Source organism: Stegodyphus dumicola, chromosome 11 (genome assembly GCF_044657685.1).
Source record: "Stegodyphus dumicola isolate Sdum_Otavi_A_Nest chromosome 11, ASM4465768v1".
NCBI lineage: Eukaryota > Metazoa > Arthropoda > Arachnida > Araneae > Eresidae > Stegodyphus > Stegodyphus dumicola.
The window spans coordinates 165,606,883-165,619,220 of NC_140778.1; the positions used below are offsets into that span (position 1 = coordinate 165,606,883).

Consider the following 12,338-nt stretch of genomic DNA (forward strand, 5'->3'; position numbering starts at 1 on the left):
TGTTGGCTAGCCGGGAGTTGCAAAGGCTGCACCATTTCATACATGAAGAAATGGGGGTCAGATGTTCCTGGAGAAGGTGTCTGGTGAGGGATCTCTTCATACAGGACTAGGAGTTGGAGCGGAACAGGAGGCTGCAATTGGGCTCTGTGCACATGAAGAATTCGCTTACAGGAAAGACGAGATGGAGCGTGGAACCCTCGCGGCAGGTAGTAGAAGGAATAGGAGCGCCTGAAGATGTAGCATTGGAAGGAGGCGGCGAGGCCTGAAGAGAAGTAGACGGAAGCTGCGGATGGCCAGTGGTAGAGAAGTCAGCAGCACCAGGAGAGGAGGGAGGAGGAGCAAGGCGATGACGGCGGAAGCGGTGAAAGCGTAGCTGTCTCTTGTTGAGGAACGACTTACCACACGTCGGACAGTCAACCGGAGAAGAGCAAGTGGAGACACCAGGAGACGCGGGCACGGCAGCGGGAGGAGAATTACCAGAAGCCGGGCGTGAAGGAGACACCCCGCATAGATGCAGAATCGTCGGAATATAGGAAAGACGCTCTGTCGCCAGAAGTTGCAGGAGCAGGAACAGGAGAGGAGGAAGCACTAGGAGTTCCATCAACAGAGATCGCAGAGGACGGCGAACGAACTCTTGGACTACCCGAAGGAGAAGCAGAAGTGGCAGATCGAGCAAGTAGGAACAGGAGACTTAGTCGGAGAAGTGTGCGCGCAGGAGTGTCCAGCAGCAGCACGTGACCTTGTGTGGTGACACACTGGGGAATCTGAAGAAGGGGCAGCAGTAGCAAGGATGGAGCCAGGAGAAGGTAAGGAAGGAGGCGAAGTAAGAGGCACGAGCGGTGCAGAGAGCATTTCCGGAGGAGGCGAAGTCCGGGAGCAGGAAGCGAAGACATCATTGCAGATGCGAGAGGAGGCAGACGTCCTGGCAGATATGATGGAGAGCATCTGGCACAGGGAACCATTTCTCAGCAGAGGAGGACCAGAGGGAACAGCAGAGGCAGAGATGTGGCGACGTGGAGCAGGAGCTGGGTGAAGACTACCAGACCGCGTTGTCATCACGGAGGAGTGACCCGAAGCGTGCAAATGGCTCAGACGTCTGTGTGGCGTCATGTCCAGCGATCCATCGGGGCATCCAACACTCTGTGGCAGTCCACCAAGGACAGGTGGCATCGGAGGGAGACCAGTAGTCGGCGACGGTATCCGAGGCGGCCGTGGAGACACAGGAATGCATGGCAAGCCGGGTGACTCTGACATCTGAAAATAGAGCTCGAAATCGAGAGTACAAATAATTAGTAATACTGCTAATTGGCAATTGGCAAGATCAAAGCGAGAATGGAGAGCAAGAGTCTTTGCAGAAGATTCGGTGGCTCTGGTAGAAAAAAAACATGACCGGGGTAGGCGGAGAAACTAGCGCGTGCAACTAGCCGATTCGGAAGGAAATTGGTGTCGAGCTAAGGATACACTCAGCCGAGTGGCCTGTCTGCAAGGATACCAATGGAGGTAAGTCCCTGGACCCACGACGAACTGGGGGTCGAGGCACCTACCGAGACTAAATGATCGAAAGGAAAAACCATTGACAGGAAAGCAAAGACGATGACCAGGACTTGGAAGATTACGCCCCACTAAAGGCCGCACCCAGCCGGGTGTCCTTTTCACATGGATGGGTAATCGGAAGCTTACTCGATCCCTGACCTGTGGCAGAACACAGGCTAAGGGCTCACGGCTACTCCGGAACACTAATCCGAGTAAGCATAAAATCCAACCAGTTAGTTCGAACCTAACCTGGACATGGGAAAAATAAATAAAACGAAACAAACGATACCAGAAAGAGGAAAGAGATAGATATGAAATAAAGGAAAGACCACGCCCACCATAATAGTGAGTTTGTGGAAAGGAAAAAATAAGGGCTCAACGAAAGTATTTTAACACTAAATAGCGAAAAAATACTTAAGAAGAGTAAGAATAGACAGGAAAGAGGTAGAAAAAGTTAGACCTCGCCCATCACATGGATTAACCGAAAACGGCTAGTTCAGTGAAAGCGGGAAAAGACACCTGCACGCTCACAGGGAAAGGAAAGATTCCTACTGACGCAAGTAAAGGTCACCAACCCATCAAGCATCAGTAGGAGAAATGAGAGGAAAAATAAAGCAAAACTTACCAAAGATCCACCTTGGCTCCGCCTTCAGCTCCGTCCTCCGGATGAGGCAAATACTCTATCAGCATATCCACCGGTGAACCTATAAAAATAAATCAAACCGGCAAATTAAGCTGATAAGAACAGAAATTTTTTATTTACAAATTATACATGCCATTTTACAAGAGTATTGAGAGACCATGGCACGTCTTTCAATAACGCACGCAGTGCGGTTTGTTGATACATAATGGAAATTTGAGGTTACATAAGATATAAAGACAGTGATATAATACAGAGGATACTCTCTCTCTCTTCAGTTCAAACGTTGCAGTTGAAAACACAGAGTGAAATATTAGGACCTTAAAACAATTAAACAAACAGAAAAATTACAAAAAACACTTTACAAATTAATTTGTAATATGTACAATCAAACAGTACTTTTTACTTTACAATTAATGATTACTTTGTATTCTACACTTCCACACTAGCGGCGGGCAAGCCATCTCAAAACTCAGAATAAACTGCTTCCTGCATAGTGCAGCCATCTATTGGCATTTTCCCAAGTTTGTTAATATTAATGTGCCAACAAAATAAATGAATGAATGAATGAATAAAAACATAAATACAACAATCCGTAACAATAATTGTAGACCATTACAATTAGCTGGCGTTTTTAAATCATACAGAGAATCAAAACAAAACATTAGGAAACAGACAGAAAAGTCTTTGTTGCTGCAGTGTGCCTACAAAGATTTTACACCCTTTCGAGAGTTATTTACAATAAAATGGCTCGTGTGTTGAAGGAAGCAATGTGTATACGCGCGCTGTAGTTTGAAAGATCTGGCAAATGTGAATAGGAATTCTCTCAAACTTACACGAAGTGAGACAAAAATGTTACTGCTAATGAAATTTGAGTAATATTTCGAGGCCGATGTTCCTTGAATCAGTCAGGCAGAATGAGTAAGTTTTCTGCGTACGGGATGAAAATGTGGATTTTATGGGATTTCTGTAAATACGAAAAAAACTTCGTATTTACAGAAACCAGAACTTGACATTGGAAAAGGACGAGGGTTAAACCCGAGGCTCCAGAATGTTCCCATTCCGAGGAAAAGAACGAGGGGCCCGAGCAATATCAAGTTAAAAAAAAGGCAGGTCGCGGCACACTCGTACAAAGGTATGATGTTGTTAGATCTTCGGTTTTCTGAAATTTGAAGGGGCCATTTCAAAAAACGTTTTCCTGAGGATGCAGTGGGGGAGTGAAGTTTCTGCTTTTTGGATATATTGTGGGCCGTATCCTGCAAGTAGTGCCATAGCAGGCCAACCCGTGGCGAGGGCGGAATAAATTCCTAACCACAAGCCTATCTGCAAAAATTAGTTTAATATCTTGACGTCATGTCGACGTCGTATCAGATATTAAGCTGATAAGAACAGAAAAATTTTTTATTGTTCAATGTTTCTTGCCATTTTACATAGTGTTGGTAAGACCATGGCATGTTATACCAACAACGCACACAGTGCGATTTTAGATTTCATATTTATTTGATATGGGAGATATATACATATTTACAAAATTTACTTAGCCGTGAAGGTCCTTTATACAAATGTTATATAATGATCGCATATTGAAAACCAGTCACTGAGTCCAACAGTGTCTATTTAGGATTGTTTTATTCCAGTGAGGTGTTCAACATATATATCCCTAGAAAATTTAATGGTTTCGCTAACTGCGAGTTTCTTTAAAAGGTTTCCATATTTGTTGCTGCACAGCCTACGTAGCACTCTGTCATTCTTGTCGTCCCAAGAGCCGAAAGAACCAATGATGATGGGATGGATCTGGACATCGGTGTAATCTCTCCTGAGCAGCTCAACAACCGGGCGATACTTGGAAATCTTTTCCTCTCTGGCGGAAGAAAAAGCAGCAAGCCTATTCTCAAACGGGATGGTGACGGGATGGAACGGGAAAAATTTTTTATTGTTCAATGTTTCTTGCCATTTTACATAGTGTTGGTAAGACCATGGCATGTTATACCAACAACGCACACAGTGCGATTTTAGATTTCATATTTATTTGATGTGGGAGATATATACATATTTACAAAATTTACAAAATTTACTTAGCCGTGAAGGTCCTTTATACAAATGTTATCCAATGATCGCATATTGAAAACCAGTCACTGAGTCCAACAGTGTCTATTTAGGATTGTTTTATTCCAGTGAGGTGTTCAACATATATATCCCTAGAAAATTTAATGGTTTCGCTAACTGCGAGTTTCTTTAAAAGGTTTCCATATTTGTTGCTGCACAGCCTACGTAGCACTCTGTCATTGTTGTCGTCCCAAGAGCCGAGAGAACCAATGATGATGGGATCGATCTGGACATCGGTGTAATCTCTCCTGAGCAGCTCAACAACCGGCCGATACTTAGAAATCTTTTCCTCTCTGGCGGAAGAAAAAGCAGCAAGCCTATTCTCGAACGGGATGGTGACGTCGATTACCAGAGCGGAGGAGCCTTTGTAAAGAACCAGATCGGGGCGGAGAGAAGTACCAGGGAAGACTTGGTTGCAGAAGAGCACATCCCAGCGCCCACTCGCGGCCTTCTTCACCCGTTCAACCACAGCATTGTGACGTCGTTGGAAGATGGAAGAGTAACGCATACAGTGGTTGAGGACATGTGGGAGCGTTTCTTCACTGAAGTTGCAACGGCGACATCCACGGCGTGAATGGTCCCAGGGCTTGCAGGCATTGAGAGGTACCAGGTTCAGCCTGGCACGGTGAACAAATCTCCAGTCCGCGAAGCGCGTGAAGAACCCCTCTCTGAAGAAGTGCGAGCTCGAGCGCGAGACGGCAACACATTCAATAGCCTTACCCTGGTTCGGGAGGAGGGACAGATCTCTAATACGGGTAGCCCGTCTTAGGGTCCGGAAGGCCCGGAAGATGGTGTGCTTTTGGCTCGGGAAGATGGTGTTAGGACCACAGGAAATAGAGGGAGACCCACCAGCATCGATAGTCCAAACAATCTTGAGAAGCCGAGATGCGGACCTTGAGGCAGACTACGTAGAGGAGATGGAATTGCAAGAGGCGGCAAAGGGAGCTTCGTCGGATGCAGACAGGAACTGTGCCACTAACTCAGGAGAAGGAGCGAATCCGATGCGTGCACGGACGAAGGAGGTTAGATCATCCCAGGCGGAAGCACGAACAAAGGGATCTCTAGCTCAAAGCAGCTTGAAAGCAGAGTCGACAGCAGCGATGTCTGAATCCTCCGCAGCGAGTGGAATGCCGAGGGCACCTTTGCCGGAAAGGCCATAAAGAGATAGTTGTTAGAAGCCTCGGGAGGAAGATTCAGGGTCTTCTTGAGGGCAGGACGCAGAAAATCGTCAATCTTTCTCCAGTCTCCCTTTGCGTGCTGCGAAGTCTTCATGAAGAAGAGGAGAGAGGGAAAAAAGAAAGTCTTCAGTGCATCCAGGCGTTGCCACGGAGCGAGCTTCGAGTCCATAATCTTCTTAGCCAGGATCAAGAAATCACGTAGCTGAGCACGGAGAGGTGGAAGGTGGAAGCCCACGGGTTTGCCGAGGAAACGGAATTGATCACCATCACCGAGGGCGTGGATAGGGATGCCATCCAGGTAGAAGACGGTCGGACGCACCCTAGCAGGGCGAGAAGCATCAAGGTGAAATATGTGGCATTTACCGGGATTAAGCTGGAGACCAAGACGAGAGAAGACGTCAGAAATGTGATCCAGGTCATCCTGAAGAATGTTGGGAGAAGGAGCGAGCAGGAGGACGTCATCAGCGAAGGCGAGGACACGAGGCGAGGAAGGAGAAGAGCCAACAGAGCGGAGAACAGGATCAATGGCCAGGTTAAACAGGAGGCCGCTCAAGGGACACCCCTGACGAACACCGGCATTGATGTCTACATGGCCAGAAGCACCGTCGGAAGAGAGGAAGCAGGTAGAGGAATTCCTGTAGAGGTCTTGGATTAAGGAGACGAAGTCCTCCCCGACACCAGACGTGAGAAGTGCTGTGAAGATCGCAGAGTGCGGGATCGAGCGGAAGGCGTTGGCAATGTCGAGAGAGGCCAGACAGAGCTCAGACTTCATCCTACGGGCAAGCTGGAACTGTTGCTGGACGATGAAGTTGTGCTCAAGAACCCCATCGTGCGGCATGAATCCTTTCTGTGAGGGGTGGAGAAACTCGTCACATAACCAGTGGGTGAGCCGTTTCGCGAGACATCCAGAGAAAAGGCGAGCAATAGAAGAACTGAGGGCAATTGGCCTCCAGTTGTCAATCACCGACGGGTCCCCTTTCTTGAAGATGAGGAACGAGCGGGAAGATTTCCATGAAGACGGAACACGCCGGAAGCGAAGACAGATGTTGAATATCTCACACAAGATCTTGCAGTCTGGATCAGCGTCTCGCCAGTGGGCATACGAGAGGCGGTCAGGGCCGGGCGCAGAGTTCTCACAGGAGCGAAGCTTGGCAAGAACCTCGGCAGGAGAGAAAGGAGACAAATCGAGAGGAGGACGTTCCGATATACAGGTAGTGAAGATAGAGGAGTCGGAGTCCCTGGCGGAGTACCTTGAGGAGAATTCGAGGGCAATCTCTTCTGCAGGAATGGAGCAAGGAGGAGAGCAGTCAGAGGAAAGGAGACGGATGGCTCTGCGACGATTTCTCCGGTATAAACGTTGAATGACCCGAGGGTTAGAGGTGTTGACCGGGCGCGGAGAACCAGGCGCAGGAGGAGAAGGTGGAGGGAGCTTGACAATTTCTGAGGCAGACTCCGTGACGTTCAGAAAGCAGACCTCAAAGGAGTCCCAAGCGTCGTCGTCAGTAATCCCAGAAGAAAAGCTGTGCAGGGAATCCCAGAAGTTCAGGAGAGCAGGCTCTGTGACAGGAATTTCGTCAGCAGGAGGAATACGAGCAGGGTCATCAGCGGCCACAACGGGGACAACCTCATGAAGGTTGACATCAGGAAACTCGGAAGCGGAGAAGTCGGCAGAAGACTGTGTCATGAGCAGGTGACGATGATGAGGAAGGAAATGCAGAGACGAGGCAATCTGGAGGAACAACAGCAAGGGAGGAGGAGGCAGCAGGCGAGGCAGAAGTCAACACTGGAGCAGGAGGAGCGGCCGAAGAGGGATGAAGAAGCCTTGGGCGAGGAGCATTAGGAGTAGTCCTGGAGACGTCATGAGGAGAAGGAGGCAGGGAGTGAGAGGCCGATACAGCAGACGAATCGGAAGAGCAAGGAGATGGGACTGGAGCAGGTGAAGAAGGAGCGTCCACAGAAGTCACGGGAGGAGCTGGAGCGGACGTAGCCGGAGATCTGGAGGACACATCAGCGGGTGAAGAAGAGGCACCAGGTGGAGGGTGCGGCTGTCGCTGTGGCACAGGAGCAGGAAGAGGAATGTCGTGGTCAATGGAAGAGTTCCTCTCAGCACGCCGGTGGAATTCGGAGTGGTTGAATAACCCTTTCCGGGAAGGACAGGAGAACGGACAAACTGTGCACTTCCAGCGGAAAGAGGCACCAGTGGAGATGACGGGAGGAGAGGTGCGGAAACAGGCATGGACAGATACCTTGTTGGCTAGCCGGGAGTTGCAAAGGCTGCACCATTTCATACATGAAGAAATGGGGGTCAGATGTTCCTGGAGAAGGTGTCTGGTGAGGGATCTCTTCATACAGGACTAGGAGTTGGAGCGGAACAGGAGGCTGCAATTGGGCTCTGTGCACATGAAGAATTCGCTTACAGGAAAGACGAGATGGAGCGTGGAACCCTCGCGGCAGGTAGTAGAAGGAATAGGAGCGCCTGAAGATGTAGCATTGGAAGGAGGCGGCGAGGCCTGAAGAGAAGTAGACGGAAGCTGCGGATGGCCAGTGGTAGAGAAGTCAGCAGCACCAGGAGAGGAGGGAGGAGGAGCAAGGCGATGACGGCGGAAGCGGTGAAAGCGTAGCTGTCTCTTGTTGAGGAACGACTTACCACACGTCGGACAGTCAACCGGAGAAGAGCAAGTGGAGACACCAGGAGACGCGGGCACGGCAGCGGGAGGAGAATTACCAGAAGCCGGGCGTGAAGGAGACACCCCGCATAGATGCAGAATCGTCGGAATATAGGAAAGACGCTCTGTCGCCAGAAGTTGCAGGAGCAGGAACAGGAGAGGAGGAAGCACTAGGAGTTCCATCAACAGAGATCGCAGAGGACGGCGAACGAACTCTTGGACTACCCGAAGGAGAAGCAGAAGTGGCAGATCGAGCAAGTAGGAACAGGAGACTTAGTCGGAGAAGTGTGCGCGCAGGAGTGTCCAGCAGCAGCACGTGACCTTGTGTGGTGACACACTGGGGAATCTGAAGAAGGGGCAGCAGTAGCAAGGATGGAGCCAGGAGAAGGTAAGGAAGGAGGCGAAGTAAGAGGCACGAGCGGTGCAGAGAGCATTTCCGGAGGAGGCGAAGTCCGGGAGCAGGAAGCGAAGACATCATTGCAGATGCGAGAGGAGGCAGACGTCCTGGCAGATATGATGGAGAGCATCTGGCACAGGGAACCATTTCTCAGCAGAGGAGGACCAGAGGGAACAGCAGAGGCAGAGATGTGGCGACGTGGAGCAGGAGCTGGGTGAAGACTACCAGACCGCGTTGTCATCACGGAGGAGTGACCCGAAGCGTGCAAATGGCTCAGACGTCTGTGTGGCGTCATGTCCAACGATCCATCGGGGCATCCAACACTCTGTGGCAGTCCACCAAGGACAGGTGGCATCGGAGGGAGACCAGTAGTCGGCGACGGTATCCGAGGCGGCCGTGGAGACACAGGAATGCATGGCAAGCCGGGTGACTCTGACATCTGAAAATAGAGCTCGAAATCGAGAGTACAAATAATTAGTAATACTGCTAATTGGCAATTGGCAAGATCAAAGCGAGAATGGAGAGCAAGAGTCTTTGCAGAAGATTCGGTGGCTCTGGTAGAAAAAAAACATGACCGGGGTAGGCGGAGAAACTAGCGCGTGCAACTAGCCGATTCGGAAGGAAATTGGTGTCGAGCTAAGGATACACTCAGCCGAGTGGCCTGTCTGCAAGGATACCAATGGAGGTAAGTCCCTGGACCCACGACGAACTGGGGGTCGAGGCACCTACCGAGACTAAATGATCGAAAGGAAAAACCATTGACAGGAAAGCAAAGACGATGACCAGGACTTGGAAGATTACGCCCCACTAAAGGCCGCACCCAGCCGGGTGTCCTTTTCACATGGATGGGTAATCGGAAGCTTACTCGATCCCTGACCTGTGGCAGAACACAGGCTAAGGGCTCACGGCTACTCCGGAACACTAATCCGAGTAAGCATAAAATCCAACCAGTTAGTTCGAACCTAACCTGGACATGGGAAAAATAAATAAAACGAAACAAACGATACCAGAAAGAGGAAAGAGATAGATATGAAATAAAGGAAAGACCACGCCCACCATAATAGTGAGTTTGTGGAAAGGAAAAAATAAGGGCTCAACGAAAGTATTTTAACACTAAATAGCGAAAAAATACTTAAGAAGAGTAAGAATAGACAGGAAAGAGGTAGAAAAAGTTAGACCTCGCCCATCACATGGATTAACCGAAAACGGCTAGTTCAGTGAAAGCGGGAAAAGACACCTGCACGCTCACAGGGAAAGGAAAGATTCCTACTGACGCAAGTAAAGGTCACCAACCCATCAAGCATCAGTAGGAGAAATGAGAGGAAAAATAAAGCAAAACTTACCAAAGATCCACCTTGGCTCCGCCTTCAGCTCCGTCCTCCGGATGAGGCAAATACTCTATCAGCATATCCACCGGTGAACCTATAAAAATAAATCAAACCGGCAAATTAAGCTGATAAGAACAGAAATTTTTTATTTACAAATTATACATGCCATTTTACAAGAGTATTGAGAGACCATGGCACGTCTTTCAATAACGCACGCAGTGCGGTTTGTTGATACATAATGGAAATTTGAGGTTACATAAGATATAAAGACAGTGATATAATACAGAGGATACTCTCTCTCTCTTCAGTTCAAACGTTGCAGTTGAAAACACAGAGTGAAATATTAGGACCTTAAAACAATTAAACAAACAGAAAAATTACAAAAAACACTTTACAAATTAATTTGTAATATGTACAATCAAACAGTACTTTTTACTTTACAATTAATGATTACTTTGTATTCTACACTTCCACACTAGCGGCGGGCAAGCCATCTCAAAACTTAGAATAAACTGCTTCCTGCATAGTGCAGCCATCTATTGGCATTTTCCCAAGTTTGTTAATATTAATGTGCCAACAAAATAAATGAATGAATGAATGAATAAAAACATAAATACAACAATCCGTAACAATAATTGTAGACCATTACAATTAGCTGGCGTTTTTAAATCATACAGAGAATCAAAACAAAACATTAGGAAACAGACAGAAAAGTCTTTGTTGCTGCAGTGTGCCTACAAAGATTTTACACCCTTTCGAGAGTTATTTACAATAAAATGGCTCGTGTGTTGAAGGAAGCAATGTGTATACGCGCGCTGTAGTTTGAAAGATCTGGCAAATGTGAATAGGAATTCTCTCAAACTTACACGAAGTGAGACAAAAATGTTACTGCTAATGAAATTTGAGTAATATTTCGAGGCCGATGTTCCTTGAATCAGTCAGGCAGAATGAGTAAGTTTTCTGCGTACGGGATGAAAATGTGGATTTTATGGGATTTCTGTAAATACGAAAAAAACTTCGTATTTACAGAAACCAGAACTTGACATTGGAAAAGGACGAGGGTTAAACCCGAGGCTCCAGAATGTTCCCATTCCGAGGAAAAGAACGAGGGGCCCGAGCAATATCAAGTTAAAAAAAGGCAGGTCGCGGCACACTCGTACAAAGGTATGATGTTGTTAGATCTTCGGTTTTCTGAAATTTGAAGGGGCCATTTCAAAAAACGTTTTCCTGAGGATGCAGTGGGGGAGTGAAGTTTCTGCTTTTTGGATATATTGTGGGCCGTATCCTGCAAGTAGTGCCATAGCAGGCCAACCCGTGGCGAGGGCGGAATAAATTCCTAACCACAAGCCTATCTGCAAAAATTAGTTTAATATCTTGACGTCATGTCGACGTCGTATCAGATATTAAGCTGATAAGAACAGAAAAATTTTTTATTGTTCAATGTTTCTTGCCATTTTACATAGTGTTGGTAAGACCATGGCATGTTATACCAACAACGCACACAGTGCGATTTTAGATTTCATATTTATTTGATATGGGAGATATATACATATTTACAAAATTTACTTAGCCGTGAAGGTCCTTTATACAAATGTTATATAATGATCGCATATTGAAAACCAGTCACTGAGTCCAACAGTGTCTATTTAGGATTGTTTTATTCCAGTGAGGTGTTCAACATATATATCCCTAGAAAATTTAATGGTTTCGCTAACTGCGAGTTTCTTTAAAAGGTTTCCATATTTGTTGCTGCACAGCCTACGTAGCACTCTGTCATTCTTGTCGTCCCAAGAGCCGAAAGAACCAATGATGATGGGATGGATCTGGACATCGGTGTAATCTCTCCTGAGCAGCTCAACAACCGGGCGATACTTGGAAATCTTTTCCTCTCTGGCGGAAGAAAAAGCAGCAAGCCTATTCTCAAACGGGATGGTGACGGGATGGAACGGGAAAAATTTTTTATTGTTCAATGTTTCTTGCCATTTTACATAGTGTTGGTAAGACCATGGCATGTTATACCAACAACGCACACAGTGCGATTTTAGATTTCATATTTATTTGATGTGGGAGATATATACATATTTACAAAATTTACAAAATTTACTTAGCCGTGAAGGTCCTTTATACAAATGTTATCCAATGATCGCATATTGAAAACCAGTCACTGAGTCCAACAGTGTCTATTTAGGATTGTTTTATTCCAGTGAGGTGATCAACATATATATCCCTAGAAAATTTAATGGTTTCGCTAACTGCGAGTTTCTTTAAAAGGTTTCCATATTTGTTGCTGCACAGCCTACGTAGCACTCTGTCATTGTTGTCGTCCCAAGAGCCGAGAGAACCAATGATGATGGGATCGATCTGGACATCGGTGTAATCTCTCCTGAGCAGCTCAACAACCGGCCGATACTTAGAAATCTTTTCCTCTCTGGCGGAAGAAAAAGCAGCAAGCCTATTCTCGAACGGGATGGTGACGTCGATTACCAGAGC

The 12,338-nt window shown here is 47.2% G+C and overlaps 2 pseudogenes; both read right to left on the reverse strand.

The window, feature by feature from the left end:
* Positions 1-3,412: 3,412 nt before the first annotated feature.
* Positions 3,413-3,590, reverse strand: LOC146994526 (U2 spliceosomal RNA; annotated as a pseudogene).
* A 7,526-nt stretch (positions 3,591-11,116) lies between these two features.
* LOC146994527 (U2 spliceosomal RNA) lies at positions 11,117-11,294 on the reverse strand (annotated as a pseudogene).
* Positions 11,295-12,338: the final 1,044 nt, after the last annotated feature.